Source organism: Telopea speciosissima, chromosome 2 (genome assembly GCF_018873765.1).
Source record: "Telopea speciosissima isolate NSW1024214 ecotype Mountain lineage chromosome 2, Tspe_v1, whole genome shotgun sequence".
Classification (NCBI taxonomy): domain Eukaryota; kingdom Viridiplantae; phylum Streptophyta; class Magnoliopsida; order Proteales; family Proteaceae; genus Telopea; species Telopea speciosissima.
The window spans coordinates 37,107,795-37,133,661 of NC_057917.1; the positions used below are offsets into that span (position 1 = coordinate 37,107,795).

The following is a 25,867-nucleotide window of genomic DNA, read 5'->3' on the forward strand; positions in this document are numbered from 1 at the left end:
ATTCCTGGGCCCAAATAAAGGTGATTTTCACACATGACAACATTGTCAAAACTTTTAATGACATTGCCGCTCATGTGGAGCTAGAGGCGACCCAATCACATGCCCTTGTCACCCAAGCGGGGCAACGTAAGACTTTTGGGTCTAAATGTAAGAGATAAAGGAACACAGGGAATCAGGGACAGGCTCAGAATGCTACACCATGTGGAGGCAAATCCGCCAAGCACAAACGTGGCAAGTGAGGTGGAAAAAAAGACATTACCAAGGTCAAGTACTATAACTGCCAGAAGATGAGGCTCTTCTCTCATGATTGCACTGAAACGAAGAAGGTACCATTTCTGTCCTTCTCTCCCTGTACTTTTATCTGTACATATGTTTTGGTTGTCCAAATCCGATCTGATTGGATTGTAGATACAGGAGCAACAAGACATATAGCGCATGATTGAGGGGGTTCGTAGATTATAGAAAGATTTCAGATGGCGTCTAGAACATCGACATGAAAAATGGCACGAGTGAAGCAATTCGAGGAGTTGGTACCTATAATCTCACCTTGCGCACTAGGCGCATCTTACTTCTTCATGATGTGCTATACGTACTGGAAATCCAATATAATCTACTTTCTATTACTACACTTTTGACTTTAGGTTATTCATTTGTTTTTTATGGTGATACTTTTGAGATACTTTTGGATAGGGCTGTAAATGGATAACCGAAAATCCGAATTCGATCCGCATCTATATCCGTTTAGGGGCATCCGTATTCGATTAGAGATATCCGAAAAAAAATCCGAAGACTCTGATAAAAATCCGAATCCGAATACTTAATTATAAAAAATTAAGTAAATAATGATCTTGAGGGTTTTTGAAGATTCAACAGGTTTTAGAATATGAGGAGAAGAGAATCATGATCTAAAATTATGGATTGAGAGTGAATTGTATCCACTAGGGGGAGGAAGGTTTGGGTTACACAAGGCAGAGGTGTAAATGGATGGTCAAAAATCCGAATTCGATCTGCATCCGAATTCGTTTAGAGGTATCCGTATTCGACTAGAAAATATCCGAATCCGATTACATCCGATCCATATCCGAGTCAAATCCGATCCGTTTACAGGCCTACTTTTGGATGGTAGTTCTTTTGGACAATGCAAATTTAAGAATGGTTTTATTAAATTAGACTTAATAACTCCTATGGTTACTTCTTCATTTTTTGTAAATAATACTGATATTTATTCATAATCAATTGCATGCCATGCTAGACTAAGACACATAGGTAGAGATAGGATGGGACGGTTAGCAAGAGAAGGCCTTCTTGGCCCACTCGCTAAGATCAACCTACTGACATGTGAGTCATGTTTAGCTGGTAAGGCCCACCAGAAGCCTTTTGGAAAGGCAATCCGGGCAACCCAGACCCTAGAGCTTGTCCATTCAGACATCTATAGACCAATGAATGTGAAGACACACCATGGTGCTTCTTATTTCCTTACCTTTATAGATGACTATTCGCGATACGGTTATGTCTTTTTGATCACTCACAGCTACGAAGCATTAGATTTCTTCATATGCTTTGCAGCAGTGGTTGAGAATCATCATGGTAAGAGCTTAAAAACTATACGCACCGATCGAGGACGCAAATATTTGTCAGATCAGTTCAAGAAACTGTGTGAGAAAAAATGAATCACCAGACAATTAACTATTCCTTACACTCCACAGTAAAATGGTGTAGCAGAGCGAAGGAATAAGATACTTCTAGATATGGTTAGATCAATGATGGCGCAGGCCAACCTCCCAATATTTTTCTGGGGGGATGCTCTATTGATCGCTGCCTACATCCTTAATCGTGTACCCTTATAGTCAGTTCCTTCCACTCCCTATGAATTATAGAAAGGCGCAAAATCCAGTTTGGGGCCGGACCCGACCTGACCCGCTGCAGTTGGAGAGAACCAGCCAATTGAGTGGCTGGGTCTCTTTCCCCCTCTTTGATCGATTCCCAATGGGAGTCTAAATAGGGGCAGGGGTCTTAGGGTTTTGGCTTTAAATAGGAAACATGTAACCCTAAGACCATATCATCTGAGAAACCAAATTCTCCCTCTCTCTCTTTCTAGTGTTTTGTGTTCTCTTTGGGATTCCATCTCTTCCCAAGGATTTGTGGTGTGGAGTTCTTCTTGCTGGAGAAATCTATCGTGATCGTGGAGATTTGTTTGTGTTCTCGTAACCATAAACTTGACTATTGTTCCTTCTTTCGCTGCCTTTACGTACACATTTAGGTCTAATCCAAACCCTAGTTTATTTGGATCTGGTTTATGTGATTTAACACTCCCAAAAACCCTGTTCCTTCTTTGTAGGAATCTCAAGAACTTACTCTCTCTCCATTTATATTCTGCTTATAGGCTTCGATTATTATCTTTTTCCTTTTAGTTTTTATATTGTAAACTACGTACTTGTAACTTTTTTACCTTGTTTCAATGGTTCCATCATTCATTTGACTAGTTTCTATTCGCATTCTTTTCTACTCATTTTTAATATTTTTTCAAGCGACAACAAATTTTTTTGTTTGATTTTTGTTTCAAGCTATTTCTTCCCACCTACCACTCCCTTCTTTTGTTCTTGAAGTACTTTGCTTTTGGCATTTTTGGTAACCCTTTGTTAATCTCTTCTTGTATTTCAGATTTTGTTATCTTATGTTAAGTTTTGCAGATTTGGTATCTTTGCCTGGTTACATATAGTTTTCTCTTTAGGTTTTTGTATTATGGTTTCTGAATTCTGAGGAGGCTTTTGGGATCCCCACCTCCCAGAACCCTCTTTTTTGCTTTTGTTTTTTCATTCCTTTTGAGGAAAATGGAAAACATTATATTTGATTGCCTTTCAAATTTGTTATAGGGATTCTCTGCTTTGTTTTTCTGTCTTTGTTTATGGATCTTACATAATATGCTTGGTCATTCTTGTGAATCTGACCATGTATTCTTATCTGAGCAAATAAGGTAGCATATGATTGGCAATTCTTTTAATATAGAATTTGAAGGAACATTATGGCAAATATGGGCCAGGTTTAATGAGCCATTTCCTATGATCCAAACATTATGAAAAGGTCCCCTTCTTTGTTTCATTCAATTGTCATTAGTGGTTTTGGCAATTTTCCAGAGTATTAGTTCAATGAAAAATTATTCCAGAATGATGAAACAATTCTCTGAGTTCATAATGATTATTCAAGCATTAAGATTTTCTTGAAAATCATAATTTTCCATGTGGGTTTTTTTTTTGGTAAGATAATTTGCCAAGTGGTTGAAACCTATAAAAGTTTCAATAGTTAATAATCTACGTTGTTTGATGAGCTTTATTTTACAAAATGATAGTATCATTGGCGCATATGATTGTTTTGCATGCCCTTCTAATGTTCTTCTGGGATTTCTAAATTTTTGTGTTATATATCCTTGGAAAGATACTTGTTTTACTGGTTTCAATTATCATTCTTTTCTCCATACAGATTTTTTAATTGGTTGGGTGTTAAACCTATGAGATTCGGATATTCATCAGTGCATTGTAGGACAAAAATATATCCACACTTAGTCGTAAAGTTTGTCCTAGATGATTCTAATTCTTTGCATGTATTGCAATCTATTGTACTCTTAACCTTTCCAGGTAAAGTCAACTGGGAAGATGTATAGTGAAGAAATAACAACTGATGATTAAAGTTCTTTTAACTGCAAGGAAGATAATTTTGTTATAAATTTTATCTGCAAATGTATTTATCGAGCATGTTCTCTTCATTTGTTCTTTTGAGGAGAACAATGCTAGTAATGTTGCTTCTATTGCTCTCATCATGTGGCTCACTCCCAATGATAAGGTATAGATAGAAGCCACATGTGTTTTTCCAAGTAGTTTTGCTCTGATCTACTTTTGTCTTTTTGAAGCTGTGGTCATTGCTCCTGGTGTGCATACTTTGGAAAGACTGCTCGGCTCTGGGACATTACAAACCAAATCAACCATTTCCAAAAAGTAAGCACAGATGTGTTTAATTTTCTTTACTTGTATGGAAGGTGTCCCGGACGGAAAATTTATTTTCAAATAATATAATAAATTTATCTCTAATTTTTAACCTATACCCTATTGTTCTAGTCTCTCGATTTCTGTTGATTTACTAAACTCGTTGAGGACTGCATTTGCGTCATTGATTGACCTGTTAATTCTATACCTCTTCTATCTTAATTCAAGTTTGTGCTGGAAATGCAGGATGAAGTTAGTATCTGTACACCATTTTTCCCTGTGAATTTTTTTTTTTTTTTGTATACTTATTTTCTTTGCCTTTCATAAAATTCATTCTCATTCTTTCTAATGTTTTGGTTCTGTAGAGCTTAATGTCATGAGTGTCATTGCTCTACTAAAAATCCAAAGGAATAGAGATCCACTTACGATGTTATTCACTATGCAGAAAGTATTCAGATTTTTTCTGTAAAAGAAAATGTAGAATTCACATTTGACAGATCCAAACATCCTCGATCTTCTGGAATCTTTCATGAATCATGTGTCTTGTTGTTACGTACGAGATAATCTACAAAATAAAATAACAAAAAGAAGATAAATAATGGGGAGAGGAAGATATGAGAGAGAGATAATAGGGGAAGATAAGAGAGAAGGATAGGGGTTTTGGGGTTTTACAGACGAAGCCACCAGACGTCCTGGCTCAATTGGGAGGTGGCCAATCCTCTTCTCAAGATAGCTCTTAAGAGATAATTTAGGATTTCAAAAGTCCCTTCTTTACTCATTGCTCTACTATTTATAAAACTCAAATTACAATAATAGTTATCCATAACTACTTACCCCTTCCCTAATTTAACTCTAACTACCACACTTCTCTCCACTACTTATAAATATTTAGCCATGTACTACAATAACTTCAATAATTAAACACAATAATAATAATAATAATTAAAACATATAAATGAGGTAATAAAATAAGTGGAGTATTCTCATCTGTTTTTGGAGGGAGAATGAACATGCATGAAAATTATTTATTCAACGGAAGATAAGAAGAATCCTTACTTCAGATGATGACCAGGAACCAGATGCAAGCCTGTCTGCAAAAGTTCACTGATGTGTTCCAGACGCTACCACTTGGCCAATAATCCTGCTCAAAAAAGTACACATATTAAGCCCACAAAGTGTTTAAATGTAACTATTATTAGGCAAACAGTCGAGTGAAAATAAAAAAGTAAATACTAAATATGTCGAGAGAAATTCTTTAGAATTTGAAATTCTAGGATTCTTGAAGGGCACAGACAATATGAATGAAAACAAAAAACACAAAGAAAGCTATCCACAATAACTCAACCATAATTCCATCCACATCAATTTAACAGATTTACATGATAGCAGCTACTCGGAGAACAATTTTCACATCAAACACTTGTAAAACGGGAATACCAAAACCTTCAGATAGCACCTAACCAACCACTCCACACCCCAATCAACCTGCACAAAAAATAAATAAAACAAAATAAAATAAAAACAACAAAGAAGAAAAGAAGAAGTGCCTTAAGCAAATGGGATTCAGACTTATAGTAGTGGTAGTTGAATGATCAACTTATCGGCTAAAACAATAGTCACATCCTTTGATTAGATAAGCACATAAACTGAAGTTGGCTATAGGCGTACATCCAGCTATATATTAAAAAAAATCATCCATTACCTTTCTTGTTGAATGTGAAAATTTCAACTATGGTTCCATTGAATGAGGAGAGTGCAGAGCATGTTCGACACTACACATATATAATAAAATAGTGTACACACTAACAGATGAGTCATCTCTGAACCGCAGGAGATAGTTTGCAATTATATGATTCACCAACTTCACTTATCAAGCTTTCATGATTATCTAGTGTTGATGCCCTAATTAGTAGTAGAAGACGAAACGATTCGATATGAATTGAGCACTATTGTTTCTAATCGAAATGAAAATTGGGAAAAGCAATTCAATGAAGCTTAGAGCATGAAACTGAAAAAACATGGGAACATGAAAACCTCCTAACCTCTTCTTGTCTCTGTATTAGGCCAGGCAAATGCAGCATTCCTGCTTTCCAACAGCGAGAACCAAAAAATCACAAACCCATTAATTCTTTACAGGTTATGAGAGCATCTTTTTGTCTTACTCTGGACTTCTTATGGGATAAGAACTTGCTCAATTTTCATTTCATTTAGCACCTTTTGTCTATCAATAAATTTTCTCCTTCCTCCTCTATTTTCTTCATGGCAGTCCAGTCCTCCAACAAGAAGCATTGCCTTAACATTTGGTAATGTTGAAAAATAAACAACTGCTCTGTTTATATGATCATGATCATAGTACCTTGCTTTCTCTAAGAAAGCTGATTTAAAAAAAAAAAAGGTTAATTCTACACAAAGTAACAAGTAAAAAAGATAATGAAATACCAAAGAAGAGACGATTCAATTCAAGAACACGAATAGAAGTTGTGTAAAGTAATCATGCAAACGCACTTGGTGACATTTGTTCAATGGTGGAGAGAGAAAATGTAACCAGGTGAAGATACCTAGTATAATGCATAATTAATATTTTCAAATTTTTACCTCATCTAAACTTGGAGGACAATTCCATAATCAATTCATTTTCCAGTGTAATAACGGTGAACGTGTAGTACATTATCAAATTGGGCAATAAATTTTGAATTAAGTACACACAACATCGGTAAAGTATAGACAACGTGAAAAGTGAGAAAAATTGTAAAGATACCATCACTCAAAGATAGAGAGGTAATGGACTCCAAGTTTCTACTATTTACATTTCACATATAATGCATAAGGTACAAAATCAATGCAGTTACTGACCTGCCATATTCATTTATAATCCCAAATATTATACAACATGTCATCCAATAAAGCAAATAATTGTAAAAAAAATATATATTACAATTCCCTTTGGTGAGCTTGTCAGCAATTTTTGTGCCTTGTGGACTCGGAGCTCATAAGGCAACCAAACATGACTGCTCCTAGTCAGTTATAACTTTTCAAGCACCGAAAATAGGCATGATACAATCTGGTGTTAATGGGCAAGATAGCAGGATAGCAAGATAGAACGAGAAATAGGGGAGGTATGAGAGACAGAGGAATGAGGGAGGGAAAGGGTTTGCAAAATAGAAGAAAAGTGGAGAGGACGACAGAGAAGAAGAGGGAGAGAGAGGAACGCAAAATCTCATACTTGTAAAGTAGAAATGCTTGTTAATGGCGAATCGAAGCCTCTTCAATCTGAGAGCCAATAAGCTTCACTCATCAGGTGGAATGTACTGTCAAGGCGAGATTGGAAACGCGACAAACACCCCACTTCCAAAGTTCCACTGCTGCAGTAACTAAACATCATAAATTAAATAAAATCAACTTTCTCAACAAGTCAATTACAAATTGAAGCCCAAATTAGGGAGACCCAAACAATTGTAAAACCTTCAATTTGTTCTACTGAAAACGGATAGAACAGGTACTGCATCTTCACCCAAAAACAAAAACAAAAAAAGAAAAAAGAAACCAATGATAGAAAATTAAAGTAGAAGCAGAAACAATGGTATAATCAGAGTAATATTGAAGCTTTTCTTTAGTGATTAAAACCTTCCCCAACTGCCCATACACTTTCAGAATTCACACGACGTGCCACTGGGGTGGAGTTCTTATATATAAAGTCAAATGTTCTCTGAGTAGCAGGGCAGGGTACACTAGCACCTCATTATCAACTTGCTGGTTTCTTATGTATGATATTGTTTTAATGCACATCATTGTTAATCTTACCTATGCCGTGCTTGCTCAGAGATCCCTCTCCCAAAATTTATTTAGAATGGAGTTTCCTTTCACCAATGGTGAAAAAAGAGAATTTATTCAATCGCTAAATTGATCCTTTGATTCAACAGAGTAATTTAGACATTCCCCAATTGAGGGAGGCTTTTAATGATGAAACTCACTATTTCATGAGTCTAATCATAACAACAAATTGCCATAGATGAAGAGATTTTCTCTGTTCACAATGGGTGACAAAAAACAGTTGCATTAGAGATGTGATTGGAATCCTGTGTCATCATTAACTCCCAACCATTAGTATATAAGGTTGAAAGCACCCTTCCCCATGCTAATCAAAGGGTTTAGATTAGGGTTTGAAAACCTAAAATCAGGATTTGGATCAATCTTAGTCGAATCCTGTCGATCACGATCGGTGAGGAATTAGTAAAAATCGGCCCAAAGTTCCCCTAACATAAGATTTTAGAATGAGATTGACCGATCCTAATCATCCATAATCGAGATAGTCTATCTGTATCAGTCGATTCGGACAATGATATTTAAAACCCTGGTTTAGATCTCCATCAGGGTTTTAAGATTCAGTCGATCCATACCGGAATTGGTCGAGGCCGATCTATTAACACAATGGGTGGATTTTGCCCTTTTATTAATTGAAATATGAACAGCTTGGCAAATGTATGGACGTTCAACCTATTTAACTACTTTTGCTACCATTCCTTTTATTTTTCCCCTTTAATATTGTACAATATCCGAAGGTTTCCCTGGTAGTAGAATAGAGATATTGTTCAGGCCTTCAAGTGTTTTATCTCAAAGGGAGGGAAGATCATTCTTATTATGTCTGACCTCTCTACCATTTTGACTTCTGATATGCCCTTGTTCTTAATGCAGCATTTTTGCCTCTAAATTTGGAAAGAATGCAGCATTCTTTGAAGGAAAGAAATGCTGCTTCAGGAAAGGACCAGCAAGAAAGTGGGTAGTGACGATACAATTCAGTTTTGAGAGGATTGTTTAGGCCTGTGTGTGTTGGGGGGGGGGGGGGGACATTTGTTCTTGGGAAGGACACAACAATCAACCATCATGATCATGGGGTACAGGAATTTGAAAACTAGGTGTCTTGTAGGGTTTCCGGAGTTCATTAGGAATTTGAAAAGCAGTCTAATCACGATCATGGTCTATGTGATTGTAATTGAAACTTGTTGTCTATTTTATGGAATGGAATAACAAATTTTGAGGAATGGAACCCCTTCTTTTTAAGGTTCGATGGCAAGCCTTTTCACTTTCTACGATGAATGGTACTTGTTTTCTTTTTTCTTATCATTAGTTTTCTGCACGTCCATTGCAGATAAATGCTTCTTTTGTTTCTGATCAGTTTATTCGTATTGCTTTCACATTAGTTGATTGGTTTTACCATTCAGATTTGCATTCTCTAGATTCTTGTTAGCTTGGCTCTTAAACCTTATTTCGGTGATAAAATTCAGATTTCTGTCCATGCCTTATTCAACTAGAACCTATTTCATTCTAGCATTCCTATTTTGGCCCATTACCTGTACGGTCTCCAATTTTCCTTCACAACGCTAAGACTTTGGCGGGTTCTCTTTAGTACCCCAATCAATCTGAGAGCAATGCCCGTTTTGGCTAAATGGCATTGGAACTTTCGGTAAAAAAGAAAAGGCAATAGAAGTGCTGTCCCAAAAAATTGAGAGGAACTAAATATTATAGTCAGTTGTCTCTAAGGTCTGTAAGTTTCAATTGAGAGGTTTTAAGAAGGATAGAAGGAAAGTTATTTTGTAAATTTCTGATTTCTTGTTTTACACAGTTCTTCCCTTGAAGAGGATTGGCCTTGGTGCAATAGTAAGGTTGTTCTATTGCAACCTAGCGATCGCGAGTTCGAGTCAGTAAACAGCCTCTCTGCAAAGCGGGGGTAAGGCTGCGTACATTATGAACCTCCCCAGACCCCACAGTGGTGGGAACCTCGTGTACTGGGTACGCACTTTCTTTTAAGGTTGTTCTCTTTAATACAGGAATGGTTTCTGCCCACTTTTATAGAATTTTTAAATTGAAAGTTATACTCCAAAGAATAATCAATAAACAGCAAATCTACAGAAAACATAATTAGAAAAAACATTTCAACCCAAGAATATCATTAAGCAGGGGACGACACATTGGATGATAAAAAATAAATAAGCATAGAGATTTGCAGTCTTTAACACTAAAAGAGACTTAATAAACTTGCTCAAGCCAAACTTGATTGTTGATGCCGAATCAATATGTATCCTTGAAGTAACTTACAATGCATGACCAAGAACCTATTGTAGAACCACAAAACCCAATATAGGGTTATGGGGTTAACTGATAGCTCATACCTTCCAGCATACGGAAAGCAGGGGGAGCTTTGATTCATCAATATGGGTATTGAGCCGTTACTTGATGAAAATATAAAGCAAAATGAGCAGGAAATCCATAATAAATATCTTGAACTGAAAAGGCTTTCGAAAATATCACATACCGCATTCATCAAGGGCACGTAAATCGCGTCTGTAAGATGAGCCAAGGTTGTACCACTGTCGATTATAGTCTCTTGGTTAGCTAATGCACTTTCCGGAAGTTCTAGATGGTATATTCCCATCCATAAATTAAATGATTGTTCCCGGTGTAGCGATGTATTGGTAAAAATAAACAAATAATGGTTCCTCATTTGATAATTAAAATAAATTCATTGATTTATTTATCTGAAAGAGAAGGAGATTACCTGGAAGCCGAAGAGCGGCCAAGGAACCCATTTTCTGTCCCATCATCGATCAAGTAGTCTGCTCTATCTCCCTCTCCATCCCAACTGTTCAGTGCCTCCCTGGGGAAGGCAGACCCCCTGAATGCATGGAGAAGAACAGGGGTTCTCACTGAAGAAGCACAGATAATTCTGGTCGCGGCAATGGCTGCGGTGCCGGGTCAGGGTTGCTCGGCGACCGAGACACTGTTGTCGAATTGGGCTGAGAGATAGGACTGAGATTTCTCAAGCGTAAGCGCCCAACACACGAGAGAGATCCAAAGTCATGAAAGAGCGAGGGGAGAAGCAAAAACCCTAAGAGGTGAAAGAATGAAACACGTTGGTGGAAAGACATTGAATTTTAGAACTAAAAATTAAAAATAAATAAACAAATCAAGTTAGGGGTAAGTACGGAAAAAAAAAGAGTAAGACCAAAAAACATTATTAAGAGAAATATGGTATTTAAATAGAAGTAGAAGACAAAGATGTCACGTGAAAAAGTAGCCACAAAGCATGCATTGTGCATTTGTGCCTTAATGGTAAACTTCAGTTTAGGAAATATTGCAATTCTTAATATTGAAGGAAAATCTTTGTGATTCTAATCCTAAATTACTGCATAAGTATCTTTGTGGCATTAATTGTTCAGAACATGAATGAGTCAATGACAATAACAGTTGGAAATGTTTCAAGTATTAGGATTAGAGGGCTTTAGTTCCATTCTTCCCTCTGATCCTCTAGTAAGATCTCTTTCTTTTGGGGCGAGGGGGGGTCAAATATCAGGGTTGAATCGGGCATGTTACATCCGTAACCAAACCTATACTAATTTAAACTCGTGTGTAAGGGTGGAGCTCTATTATGTTGGGGACTTCTAGAACATCGCCATGAAACCAACCTATAGGGTCTTCAATATGTCTGATGGCGAACCTGTTGAGGAAAAGTTCCTCAATAGGATTCAAAGAAGGTTCATCAACGATTCCACACATGTCAACCTTCCCTCGGCACTACCCTCCTTGGACGAATGAAGGTGTGTTCATTTTACATTATTATATTTCCAATTATGCCCTTGGAAAATTGGGTGTGCCAACGCTCATGATTGATGTCTATTATTACCCACCTCGCTTGTTTGGACCCACTCAAGAGGCCCTAACCCTGTAGGACCTACAAAGCTGTCATTTAGGGCTGGCGGCTCTTACAGCAAGATATCTGGCAGATGCTGCATAAACCGCCAGTACATGAGCTGCAAGATGTCGAAATGCTTCTCTGTGAAGCTAAGACCAGGTTGGTTCGACTTACCCTAGGGCTTAGCAATTGCCTATTTTAGGCTATTTGGGACCCAACTAGACCCTAAACCCATAAACTAATGGTCTATTTAGGTTAGATCATGTACCAAATCCATTTTGGACCTTAAAATCATTCCCCAACCAAACAACGCCTAAGCCACTTAGCTAAACCCAGCCAAAACCAGACTATCTCTTCATTTCTCTCATTTCACTACACCAAGAAAGGGGGAAAACGTGGAGAGCAAGAAAGGAAGAGAGAGGGTGCTAGAAGGGAGAAGGGAGAGAGAAGAAGGGAGGTTCCACCTCCATTGAAGACCCATTGGAGCTCACCTCGCCCTCCTAGCTAGCTGCCTCCATCCTTGGCTCTTGGAGCCATTGGGAATAACTATTTGGAGTTCCATTTCAGCCATTGAAGGTTCCCACTTGGCTGTTCTAGCTCAGGATTTGGTAAATCTCAAACCTTAGTGATTTCCTAGCTAGTACATGCTTAGATTTGATTGGAATCCATTCAATCTTGCATCTAATCTTAGGGATGTTCATACTTGATGATATATCTATCTAATTGCATGCCTACTACATTAATTGGAAGTCTTGGTTGGGCTACTCTAAGTCCTATGGCTATAGTGCCATGAAAGCCCCATTATAGAACTCCATTTTCATGGATTTTTGTGTTTGGGTCAAGTCTTGCTTACTGGATCCCAATTAAATCAAAACCAAGGGTAGGATAGCTTAATTGGATACCCTTAGTATCCCTACACTGACCCCTAATGGCTACTTGGCCATTAACCAAAGTTTGGCAGCAATCCATGCCAAATCTTGAGTTCTCGAACTCTGATGGACGATGCAACAGGAGGCTGATGCATGAGCCGTCAGGAAATGCCGAGCATGAGCCGCCTAGTGCAAATGCTGTTGTTTTGGGGTTTGAGCCCCAGACCTCTGACCAGACCTCTTCTCACTTGTTGTACACCTGTATATTCTCATGTTAGGCTAGTATACACGTACGAGAGGAGCGTGTACTGTGTGGGAGCGAAAGATACTTATACTTCGACAGAGAGTGGATCAAACACTTGAACTATTTTATTGCGTGTTTCTCATTAGGCATTAAACTAGTTGTGCATGCTGATTTGGATGAATGATATGTATAATTGATCCAACCTTGTCTTCTCTATTAATAGAATTGGATATTAAACGTAATGAAACATGATCAGTTATGCATGATGCTATATATGAGAATGAGATATGGTTAGTTTAAGATATTTTATATATGGAATTCTTTACAATGATTAATTGATGGATTTGATTCGGGTGGTGACCGGTCGACCGTTATTTTGGTATCACACTCGATGTATTGATACTTGGTGTTGGTGTAAGTTGGAGAGAGGAGAAGATAGTTGACCTCCGGTGTAGGCACTATGGACTCAATCTCCAGGCTACACTCGCACACGCGAGATTATATATATTTATGCATTCAATAGTTGTTTGCTGGCTAGGATGTAACTTACTCAGTGCTACGGCCCTTCCGACAGGGGTATAGGTGTTAGGTAAACCCATGGGTCCCGACCGTATTTTGGGTAGCCCACCGAGAAGTCACCACCGTATTTCGGTAGACGCCAGGACGGGGTTTGTATTGGGGGCTCTCGGAGAACTCGTTGCGCTCCGGTCTCACGGGTTTCCTTGGTAACATGGGGTCGACATGGTCAGAATACCATCCTCTTCTATGGCACCGTTATTTGTCATCCGTTTATGGTACCGTTTGCCGACAATGATGCCTGTGTTATTGTAGTACTTGACCCGACTTAGAATGTAATACCCCGACCAAAGAATTGTCTTTTAACATTATTTATTTTTGAATTTATGGAATGATTGGACTGGATGGAAGGGAATCAATTTTCATGGTTGATATTCCCAATTTATGGAAAGTTTACATATATTTATGATTTTTGCATGTTTTAAAATGAATTATGAGCATGCGTATGATTGTTGGTAATCTATAGTCATGTAAGGGTATTTATGTAATTTTATAATCCTTGATCGATGTATATACACTATGTATTGATTTTATACACTATGGTAAATTTTTATATACTATGATTTATAATTATAAACTATGATTTAAAGTATATGAAATATATGTTTAGTTTACTATTTGATTTACGGTTTATTATTTGGTTCATGTTGGTTCTTGTGAGTTACTTTTTGGTTCAATGAAATAGGAAAACAATGACATTATAGGAAACTCACTAGAAAGATCCCAGATACTAATTCACTATAGGTTGTGAACAAAAGGAAAAGAAGAATTTAAGTGAGGGTTTAATGGGAAAGTTACAAAGGGTAAAAGAAGATAAAGGAAGGGCATAAGAGAGATTTCAAGAAAGATATAAATTAATGAGGAGATAAAATAAGAAAGAAAAAGATAAAGGACGGGCATAAGGGAGATTTCAAGTGAGATAAAATTAAAGAAAGAGTGAGTCACTCTAACAAAAGATTTCCTTAGCTTAAGGGAGAAGATAAAGAAGAGAAAAAAGGGAAAAGAGGGAAATAGCTTGGAAATGAAGATTGGAAGATCAATTTGATGAAATTAGAGGCTTAAGGCTTGTTTTGAAGAGGGAAGTTCATGCTATGAATTTTGAGGTAATGAACTTAGTTTTTGCTAAGGAACCTTGTGTTTTATTGATGAATCAATCAAAGTGATGGGCTTAAACATCTAATTAGGATGTTTTATGATTAGGTTATTGAAGGATTTGAACGATTGCAAGGTTTGATTGAAGGTCCTAGTGAAGAACTCATGGAATTTGAGAATTTTTCATTCAAGTGAAAGGTAGGTTACTTTTTATCCTCAAATTGATTAAATTCATTGTTCAAAGAGGATTCTAAGAGGTTTTGAAGTCTTCTTTTGATGATATTTAATTCTGGAAATCATGTATGGAAGCTTAGAACCAAGATCCTCAAGAAAACTTAGAGTTTTAATGAAGTTCCCTAAATTTCGGATTTCTTTCTGTATTTTATTTTCGGGCAGATTGACCTATGTGTAGTAAATATATCATATCTCACTCATTTTAAATCGTAATTGAGTGATTCTTATTTCTGGTGAAAGAAGACTTTCGTGGCTTTATGTTTTGTGAAATAAGGTTTTCCCAAAATCTGCTCGAAAGGGAGTCAAATATCCCCATGAAGTTACCCCATGTCTTGCTGTATTTTTTCCTAGGTATAATGGTCCCGAAAAATGAATTTTTGATTTTTGGAAAAATTTTTATATGGTATGGTTTTATAATTTGGTCAATCTTTGGACATCAAGAAAGACATAAAATGGGTTATTTTGATGACCCTTAGGGCCTCTTGAAGATCGATTCAAAGCTGGAAATCCAGGAAGCAATGAAAGGTGAGTAACGATACTCAATTGTGTTAGGTCATGTAGTTGTTAAGCTATGCATGTTTGATGAATGATTTCAATGAATGGATGTCATGCTATATGCTAGTATTATGTACTATGTATACAGAAAAGATGTAAAGAATGTATAATTCTAAGTATGTAAGCTTCATGTGAAAGAATGATATGCATTGTGTTAGTATGTTTGTATGAATATGATTGAGAATGTAAATGCAAGGTTTTGACATATGAAAATACCATGTTTATACCCCTATGTTTACTATGATGCAAATGGATGAAGGAGTGCTTGATTACATGAAACTAAGAATAGACAAAAGAATGAAAAGAAGTTAATGCACCTATGTTGTGCATATAAATATGATAGGTTCCTATGTATCATGTATATGCTCATGATATTAAGAATGGATTGTGTTAGGTAATAAAGGATGCATGGTAGAATGTAAGTATGATGGCTCAATGTGATAGGAGATGTTAATTAAGCATTAAAGGTATGGTGAATGACAAGAAGGATAAAAATGTGTAATAGATGGTTTATAAGTGGGAAGCTTAAGACAAAGTTATGATGATGATTATATAATATTTATCACACAGATATAATACGATGCGAATGATAGAATGGATGCATGAGTACATAGGACTATGAATAAACTAAGAAAAAAATTGAATGTATGTACTCTTATTGTACATGCAATTATGATAAACTCCTTCTCTATCTAGGGATGTAAACGGATCGAATTCGGTCGGATAGTGGCATTATCATATTCGTATCCGTTTATATTCGGACGGATTCGGATAATATCCTATCGGTATTCGGACGGATTCGAATAATTTTCGGATAATGATTTTTTGAATACAGGTTCTCCTAAATGGATATGAATACAGATCGAATACGATTTTTCGACTATCCATTGACATAGTTACCGTTTTTATGATGAAGGTTAGGGTTGAAACTTGAGAGTTTAGTTATTACCCTTTCTTTTACTCTTCTTAGTCTTTTATTCTCTTACGTTTTTTACTTTTGATTTTTTAATAGATATGTAATTCCATGTAGCACATTGCATAAAATAATATATATAAACCAATAACAAATCTAGAAAAAGAATCACATTATCTTAACTTATAAATTTATAAAAATAAGATAACAAAATCCAATAAGGTAACTTAAAAGGATAGACAAACACAAAGTTATATTTCACATATTTTATTATCATTGGACTGCTAAACGAATCGGATAATAATCGATCGGATAGGGGGATTATCATATTCGTATCCAATTAATTTTGGACGGATTTGGATTCTTCTAAATGGATACGAACGCGGATCGAATACGGATTTACGAATATCCATTTACATCCCTATCTGTATCATGTACATGTTCTTGATAATGTTAAGGATCATAATGGAACGGTACTTTTAGTACTCAATAAATGGTCAATGGAATGGAATAGAATGAAAGTTATGTATCTAAGTTGTGTATACAATTATGGTAGGTATTTTATGTATCATGTATAAATCATGATGTTATGAATGGTTTATGGATTGGTATTTTACTGTACCATGAATGTTCAAGGATAAAGAAAGAAAGTTAAATGAAGCTCTAATTCAATAAGAAATGGTGTCATAGAGTCATTGAGGCTAAAGCCAAAGCATAACTAAACGGAAAGGGAAAAAGAGACATTGAGGCTAAAGCCAATAAATGACTTGACATAAAGGCAATGAAAGACGTCAAAGCTACTGTGGAGACACAATCCGACATAAAAGAATAACACATCCAAAGGTATGTTGAGGATAAGATTAAAAATATATATCTATACGGAATTGGGTAACTTATGAATGGTCAAAGAAATGATAGAAATAATATAAGATTCATGTTGTCCTAGGAATGGTTATGCATTATGTATATGTATAGTTATGCATGATTGTTTATCTTGCTCACTGGGCTTTCAAGCTCATTCTATTATTGTTGAATGATTTTTACAGGGCAAGGAGCTAAAGTTGAAAGAAAAGGTTTAGTTGTTGAGCAAGACCACTCTTACTGGTGAAGACCTTTATATTCATGAAGTTTATTTAAGGTTAATATTCTAAATATTTAAACTGTTGTCGTGATGAATGTTTTTAAATAATGGTTTAAAGGATGACTGTATTTAACAGGAATAGAAGCCAACAGTATTACTACCTAATGGACGGGTATTGAAGTATGTAGGATTATTGATTTTAACTTCAATGCCCTAAACTTGGAGGTTTTCGCTAAATCTTTGATGGATATTGTGTCATGGATCTCTTGAATGAATAACTATAATGATTTAGACTCCAGAAAAGTTTATAATCCATGTACGGAATGTATTAAGTGTCAATGTTGAAGTTTAATTTGCTCCATCCTCAGTTAGATCCAGTATCGTGGGCCCCACTAGGTCTAGTCGTTTTGGGGGTGTGACATAGAATCTTGTTTCTAGGGGAAAAATTGAACAAAAGCATTCATGCATCATAAGTGATGTAAAAAGATGGATGATGCAATGCAAATATGGGAAAGCATGAGGAAGTAGGATTTATTCCCTGATTCTCAGACGTATGCTGAAGTTATCAGAGGTTTCTTGAGGTATGGTTCACCTGCAGATGCCATGAATATTTACGAGGACATGAAGAAGTCTCCTGACCCACCAGAGGAGTTTTCCTTTAGGATTTTGCTGAAGGGCCTCTTGCCACATCCACTGTTAAGAAACAGAGTCAAACAAGACTTTGAGGAGATGTTTCCTGATCGGCATGTCTATGACCCTCCTGAGGAGATATTTGGAATTCGTTGAGGTATGCAGTTCACACTTTGATTTGTTTTTCAGTCTTTGTTTCCTCTACTTATTTGGATTAGGACTATTGGGTTGATGTATAAATTTCTCAGACTCCTTTTACTTTTTCATATTTTTTGGGGTTGGTTCTGAATTTGATGCGAAATAAGTGTAGTGGTTTGTAATTGATTTTATTCTCCAAAAATGGTTAGTTTATCATTTTGAACTCGTTAATATGAATAATTTCAATGAAAATATAATTTAATGTATACTGCTGTATTTAATATCTCATAAATTGGTTACTTTTTAATTAATTAAAATATATTGCTGAGGCCATAAATGCTTTTTCTTGGGTTTGTAGGTCAATAATATGAGCAAATGTTGGATTATGAATTACTTGTCCTTGTAGCCTTTCCACAAATAACAAATGAAGGCTGATTGAGTTCTGATCTTGTAGTAGTTTTTGGAACAGTAAAGAATTATGATCAGATTTTAATTTTTTGGATCCTTCGGCATTAAATGTTTTTTTGCTTTTGTAAAAATGAAGCTGCACCATACTTTTTTTTTCCCGTCTTTTCTGTGCTTTTTACCTCTCATTGTTTACAAAATTTAGTGGAATATGATGTATTTCAGGTGCTACTAGTTTCATGATAGTGTTGCACAAGCAAGTGGGGAGTAACTGAGATTCACTTATTGGGAGGAATAATAGTGTTGGGAATCTAAACCAGCAATGGGTTATTAATTGTCACTAGACTCACTACCACTTTCAATGAACAGAACTTCGAACTTTTGCCACTAATGTTTATACTAGAGTACCTACCATAAGGGCTTTTAACATAGACATTTTTTCATATTCGTACCATTTTATGTATGTTCAGGGTCTATCTAGGTCTATATTGCAACTGGAATGTAGGGTTTCTACTCCCTATTTTGACATGTTTCTTTTTGTGCTAAAGACTGTAGTTTATGAGACCAGATTGTTTGGAATATCGGCAAATACCTTCCTTCCAATCTTTCACCTTAATGGGGACACTGATAATTAATTCTCCTACTAGTTGTTACCTATTGATTTCGAGTTTTAGACAGCACCTGCATCAGCTTGTTTTGGAAAAGAAAGAAAATTTCTTGTGCAAGCTGATGTATGCCTCCAGATAGATGGTTTTATCATTTGTTAGGATAAAAGCTTTTGTTGCCTTTCTTTTTTATTTGTTGCATTGTCTGTTTCAAAGAACATAATTATGCTTATTTCGTTTCACTGTGCATTTGATATCGTGGTACTTGTACTTTGGATGCTAGTTGCATCTGATAAATTTTAATCCGTCTTAAGAGCAATATTTTTTTTTTAATGAGCCTATTGTTTGGCAAAAATCATATTGATTGGCCATGTTCGTCAACTATGGACGTTGCCCACCAGCTTGTCAATCTAGAGTTTAAGTCACATGTTTAGTGGTGCATGACCAAGACAAGAGCAGACTTAATACACCATTTGATTCAGCAAACAAAACTATTAATGACGCATTTTAGAAATTTTGCCTTGCAGTATATAGATCATTTCAGGTCTCAGGTCCTTGGAGAGATAACTCAGGGCTTACATCCATAGCAGCATGAGTAGTAGTAACAAGCTGAATCATTCTTCAAAACAGTGGGAAAAATTTGAAGCATTTCATTTTAGAGGAATTGCAATCATTTGTACTTCTTTTGGTTTGGGCTAGGGAGCAACTCTTATATCTTGCAAAACTCTTGGCAGTGGCAAAAGAATACAGGGAGAGAAACACTGTAGGAAATCTGAAACGGTGGGAAAATTGTAGTGTTTCTTGAATATACGGTACAATGGGAAAAGAATACAGGGAGAGAGACACTATAGATAGATGTGATTTTTATTTGTGCCAAAATGCAAAAAAAAGAATTTTATCTTTGCGTTTAGCAATGCCAGTATCATATATTCTCTGAAGAGATGTGGTTTACGAAATCTTAAATTTTCAGTTGTTCCATGTGTAAATTGTCTTGTATAGTTCAAGTTGTTCTTAGTCAATGTAATTCACTATGCTCTTTCTGCAACTGCAAACTAGGTGGGTGGGCTTCTCTCTAAGCCATCCTGGCCTTGACAGAAACTTCTTTCATGGTTACTGGATACTTTGACTGTATGTGTTGAGTCAACTAGGGCTCTGAGGAGTTATTAAAATGCAAATCTAATAATAGTAGAGTTCTATACCTGCTGGCAACAGGCTTACATTGCATGGAACTAAATCTTGGTCGCAACTTGTAGTTTTGATCGAGATATCTCGGTTTTGCAAGAGACCAAGATGAGATGGTCATTGACTTTAAAAGGTCTCATGTTTTTATCCAACTCGACTAGTTTTGACCAAATTTTGACCTGAACATTTATATGTGTCATTTATCCCCATTGAAACTTGAGTAAACCAAGACAATCACTTATATATGTAAGAAACCAAGCTAGACACTTATTTATGCCTAACATTATTTAAGTAATGAAGAATTACTTGTATTCCCTATGTACTATGGCCCGATTGCCTGATACATCTCATACACCCAATTTTTCAAGCAATTATTTGACGCCCCATGAAACTTGACGGTGTTAGTCTGCTGCCAGTGGTTGAATGGAACAATCCATTTTACCCTTATCACCTATTCAATTGAAAATAGTGAAGTTAAAATTACCAACTTACTCTTTAACAACTTCTTTAATTCTTCTTCTTCTTCTTCTTTCTCTTGAAACCACACCTCCTGCTGCAACCCACCCACCCCTACCCCTTGAACATCACGCCACCCCATCGCCATCCTCCTCACCACCCCTGCCTCTGCCATCCCTATTCTTCTTTTTCTTCCACTCTCCAAAGAAACAATCAGCAATAGGGAATGAATGAGCCATGATGTCACAACTGATGGAACTATTTGTGCATTTGAATGAATGAGTGAATCTCCTTTTGCTCTCCATTAAAATGGAAGAAGGGACTGGTTGCACCCACTTCTCATGACAATGGGGTTTCTCCCATACCTCCTATTGTTTTTCACTTTAATTCTGTTAGGTTGTCATGGGATCATCATCCATGGTTGCCCATGGGAAATCAATCAAAGGAAATTTATTACACCAATCTCTTATTGTCATCCCATAAGAATTAAGGCAAAAACAATAAGAGAAAGAACCTCTCTTTCTTGTCCCATATCAATTTAGGAAAGCAACAACAAAAGAAAGAATCATCTCTTTTCATCACATAAAAAGAAGAAACCATCCCATACCAAATGTGAAACAGAAAGAGATCGATTTGGGTTTTCTTTCGCATCCCATGAATAACAAATAATTAAAGCCTTAATGCATGTTAATAAAACATCAAGATTTGGTAACTTGGAGAGCCTCAAGTGTTGCTCCTCATACAAATAATCGTTATTCTTCAATGAGCACTTCAAGAAAGCAGTTCTTGAACCTTCTTGATGCAACCAAAAATTCTTCAAGTCAAAGCAACAAACTTCTCCACGAAAAGATCCAATCTTTCCAAAACCAAAGTTTCAGAAAACCCAAAACCTCACCACTCAGTATGAGAGTAAGAGATCATGGGTGCATCATTATGCCATGGATATTCCAGATGCCACGTCTCATCTATCTCCTCCGCTCAATCAAGTCTTCAAAGTTGGTTATTTGCAACTCCATAAGCTTTGAACACCACATGTAGATCAACATCAACATGCCTTGGGAGACCTAACACTGCTAAAAATTACAACAAAAACCTAAGAAAAATATATACATTTTTCTTTTCGAAGATAAAGAAACCAATCCACCATTTGGGCTACCCATGGGGTGGAGTACATTTGTTTATAAAAAAAAAAGATGGGGAGAAAGTGAGAGAGAGAGAGAGAACCATCACATCCACCTATAACCCATAAAGAAAACAAATGCATCATATGCATAAAAATGCCATCCATTTTATTAGAAAGCCAATCCCATAATCACATAGCCAATGCAACATTATGCATGTGCATTACCAATCAAGAAAACAAGCCTTATAGATTCCACCAAAAATTAAACAACCACATCACATGTGATAACATGTACCCAAGCCGACAAAAATAAATATTTAATTTTAATTCTAAGTGGGTGGAGAGTCTCTTCACCCATCTTCTTCCTCCAAGCCCTAAACCAATTTAAAAAAATAATTTTTTCAATTCTAATATTTTTTTTATTTTATTTTTTAAGGAAAAAAACTCCGTTGTCAAAATACAGGATAGAGCGCAAACACAAACCATAGGCAACACCCACAAGCCGCACACGCGTGGTACAGGCCGTGACCTTGCTACAACTGCGCATTGGCAACAAGGGTGTGGGCAGTGGGCAGGGGTAGGGCGCATGGCGGGTAGGGGTCCTGAGCAGTGAGCGCTCAACCCCCATGTGCCATGCCCCATCTTTGATTCCCTTGCTTTGGACATACTTTTTAAATTGGGAAAAAATAGGGTTCTAAACCCATGGTAAAAAATTAACCAATCTCCATGGAAAATAATTGCGGTAATCCAATTACAAAATATGGGCAAGATCCCATAATTAATTAAAGAGAATATATCCATGAGAAAGAATCTATAAAAGTAATCTTGATTTCTCCCCAAAAGAAATCAAGAAACCATAACCATATTAAAATACTGAATCTTGAATTCAAGAATTGATATCTCATACATAATAATTGCATTTAACAAGTAATTACGTGATATCAATGGGTGAGAAAGGTGGTTTTGATACCACACTGTTGGCAGTCATGGGATCATTTATCGGTTCACACAAAAGACCAATGTTAAATTTTCTTGATCACCTCCATGGTTGCCCTTGAGAAACCAATAAATATTATACTTAGGATTATGAAAATTTTACCAAACCATCTCTTTTCTTGTCCCATAAAAATTAGGATTTTGCAAGAAAAGATAAGAACGTCTCTTTTCCATCCTATGGAAAAAGGAAACCATCTCATACCCGAATGCGCAATGGAAAAAGATCGATTCAGGTTTCTTTCACATCCTATGGTTAACAAATAATTAATAAAACATAATGAATAAAATAAACATTTAAGATTTGGTAACCTGTAGAGCCTCAACTGTTGCTCCTCCTCCAAATAATGGTTCTTCCCCTAACGAGCACTTCAAGAAAATCCTAACTTGAACCTCCTTGATGCAATAAAAGATCCACAAGCCAAACCAAACCAAACCTCTTCTCCAAGAACAGGATCCAATCCAGAAAACTAGGGTTTCCAAAACCTTAAAACATCTTCACCACTCAAGAGAGCAAGAGAGAAGAGAGAGGAGAGAGAATTAGGGTTCCACAAGGGGGCAGAAAATTCATCTAGCCTATGCGAGTCATCCCCCTTTGTGTGTGTTTATATAGATAGGGCTCTAAAGAGCCCCCCCCCCCCTCCCCTCTAATATTCCCAGTGAGAGTCTGACACTCGCTCTCCTGTTTGACTTAAAACACTAATGGGCTTCCTTGATGGGATTCTAATTAGTGAAGAAGCAGAATCTAAAAGGGAAATAAAAATAATTCAAATTGTAATCTTTAATGAGCCATTAAATATTATATGCATCAAGCCCATTTAAGATTAAATAAAGGGGAAATATCACCCCTCCCCTCTAAGTATCCTTAATATCAACCCAGAACCCAAGTTTTGAATAATGATAATGCCCTCCCCTACTTTCCCAATATTTTATATATCAATCATACCCTAACCGTTAAAAAACGTCATTAAGTGATGATGTGGCATGTACAAAACTCCCAAAACCCCAAAATACCCTAATATAATTCTATTTCAATTTTGCCCTCCCCTACTTTCCCTTTTGCTGTCTTCTTCTCTCATTTCCTCTTCTTCCTCTGTGCGTTTATTCTTCTTCTTCTTCTTCCGCTAGCACCATTGCAAGCACCACTGCCATTCTTTTGAAGGACAAAGATTGAAGAGGTATTTATAGAGGTGAAAGGACTTCTAGAATCGTAGGAAGGAGGATTCTAAGAGGTGTGATTGGAACCGAGAGATCCGAGAAAGTAAGATGGAGCAGACTAAGATTTTGGGCGAAGGAACCTCTACCCTAGGACGACCTAACCCCTAAGATTTCACCCTTCACTACCCTTCTTGGTATAAAATTGAAACCAGAAACTAGAAACTAGAGGTGGTTTCCCTGTCGCCGTCCAGAGCTGTTTCAGCAATATCTTAATCGAGTAACACTTATAATAGTTTGGGTTTATGCTTGGATGATCTTAGTAGGCCTGAGTTTTACGAAGTCTTACTTGAAATTTGAGGGGGGGGTTCCATCCATTGAAATCTCCCATTTGAAGCAGGTCTAGTCCACCGTAGGAAGCCCCATTGTGAGGTTGAAGACAACCTCATATATTTCAAGAGGAGTGTTACGCCACAGGCCCATAGTCGCGGTTCTAAACTTCTAATCGATTCCCATCTGTACTAAAAAAAAAATCGATTCCCAGAACTCAGAATTCTCCTATAAGTCAAGAAAAAGGAGAGGGGCGATGGTTATGGGAGGAAATCGGTGAAATTGGTGTGACTATCTTGACCGCAAAAACTCAAGAAGACATCATATTTCCACCGACAGGAGGCAGAAGAGGTTCCATAGGTCATCTCGACAGCCATGGACAAATCACAAGATCAGATGAATGATGATTTTTTACTACCCCAAGAAAGAGGGGTGGGTAACAGGGACACTGCCATAAGATAAGTAAACACATGGAAAGGGGGACTGCGCAGGCTGTATTAAAAGAATTCTTTTTCTTGATCCAATCAAGAAAAAGGCAGAGAGAGAAATTGTACCTATAAGTCACATCTGTGTGAGAAGATGAACAGAAGGAGGGATGATGGTCGTTATATCTGCTTACATAACTATCCTATATAAACATCTGAAATCTCTTACTACCAGAGAAGATGACAGTGAAGAAACCTTTGGAACTTAATAGCAACTTAATGGCTTCTCTCCCGAAAGCCTCTCTCTCTCAAGTCAGGAAGAAAAGGTTTTAGGGCTTTAGAGGATGACAATGGCGTCGAAATCGGGAGGGAAACAGCTAAACCGCTCGTGCTCAAATCCAATTAAAGCAAACAATTTCAATTTTTCTTCGCTTGATCTTTAAAATCTTAAAGAGCTCAAGTTCGGTTGCTGCGACTCGGCTTTATCATTTTGGTTTTTAATGGAAATAATTATGGAAACAAGTTTCAAGGTCCAACGTGTGGAAGCAGAATAGGCAATCCTAAGCGGCGGTGGTGGTGCTAGCAGTGGAAGAGGATCAGAGGCGACAGTGGCAGCGATGGTGCTGGTGTTGACGGAAGAAGAAGACGCAAAAGGGAAAGTAGGAGAGGGAAAAATTGGAATAGAATCATATTAAGGGTATTTTGGGGTTTTAAAAATTTTGTACATGCCACGTCATCAGTTAATGGTGTTTTTTAACAGTTAGGGTACTGTTGATAGAATCTTGGGAAAGTATGGGAGGGCATTATCATTATTCAAAACTTGGATACCGGATTGATATTATGAATACTTAGAGGGGAGGGGGATGATATTTCCCCTTAAATAAATTAATTATTAGTTAGTAAATCTCAGAAATACCCTTGCATAACAATTATGCACCAACCCTTCACTAAACAACATCATCATCATGGAATCTAGGACATGCACACTAGTACTGTCAAACCCCATTCCATAGTACATGTCCATATCGGAGCGTCTGTGTAGGCAATCAGAATCCGCAAAAATTGATTAAAATTTTTTAGGGAAAATTACACTGCCACTCCTGAGGTTTGTAATAAATACAGAGCGACCCCCTGTGTTTCTAAATTATACAACCGCACCCCCTAAGTGGATGGTGTTAAATAATACAATATAAAATG

The 25,867-nt window shown here is 36.8% G+C and overlaps 1 long non-coding RNA gene across 1 annotated transcript; it reads left to right on the forward strand.

The window, feature by feature from the left end:
- Nucleotides 1-8,071: 8,071 nt before the first annotated feature.
- On the forward strand, nucleotides 8,072-24,669 carry LOC122652452. The gene is made up of 3 exons (XR_006331599.1): nucleotides 8,072-8,081; nucleotides 17,216-17,220; nucleotides 24,515-24,669. It is a non-coding gene; the product is annotated as an uncharacterized LOC122652452 (long non-coding RNA).
- The last annotated feature ends 1,198 nt before the right edge of the window (nucleotides 24,670-25,867 follow it).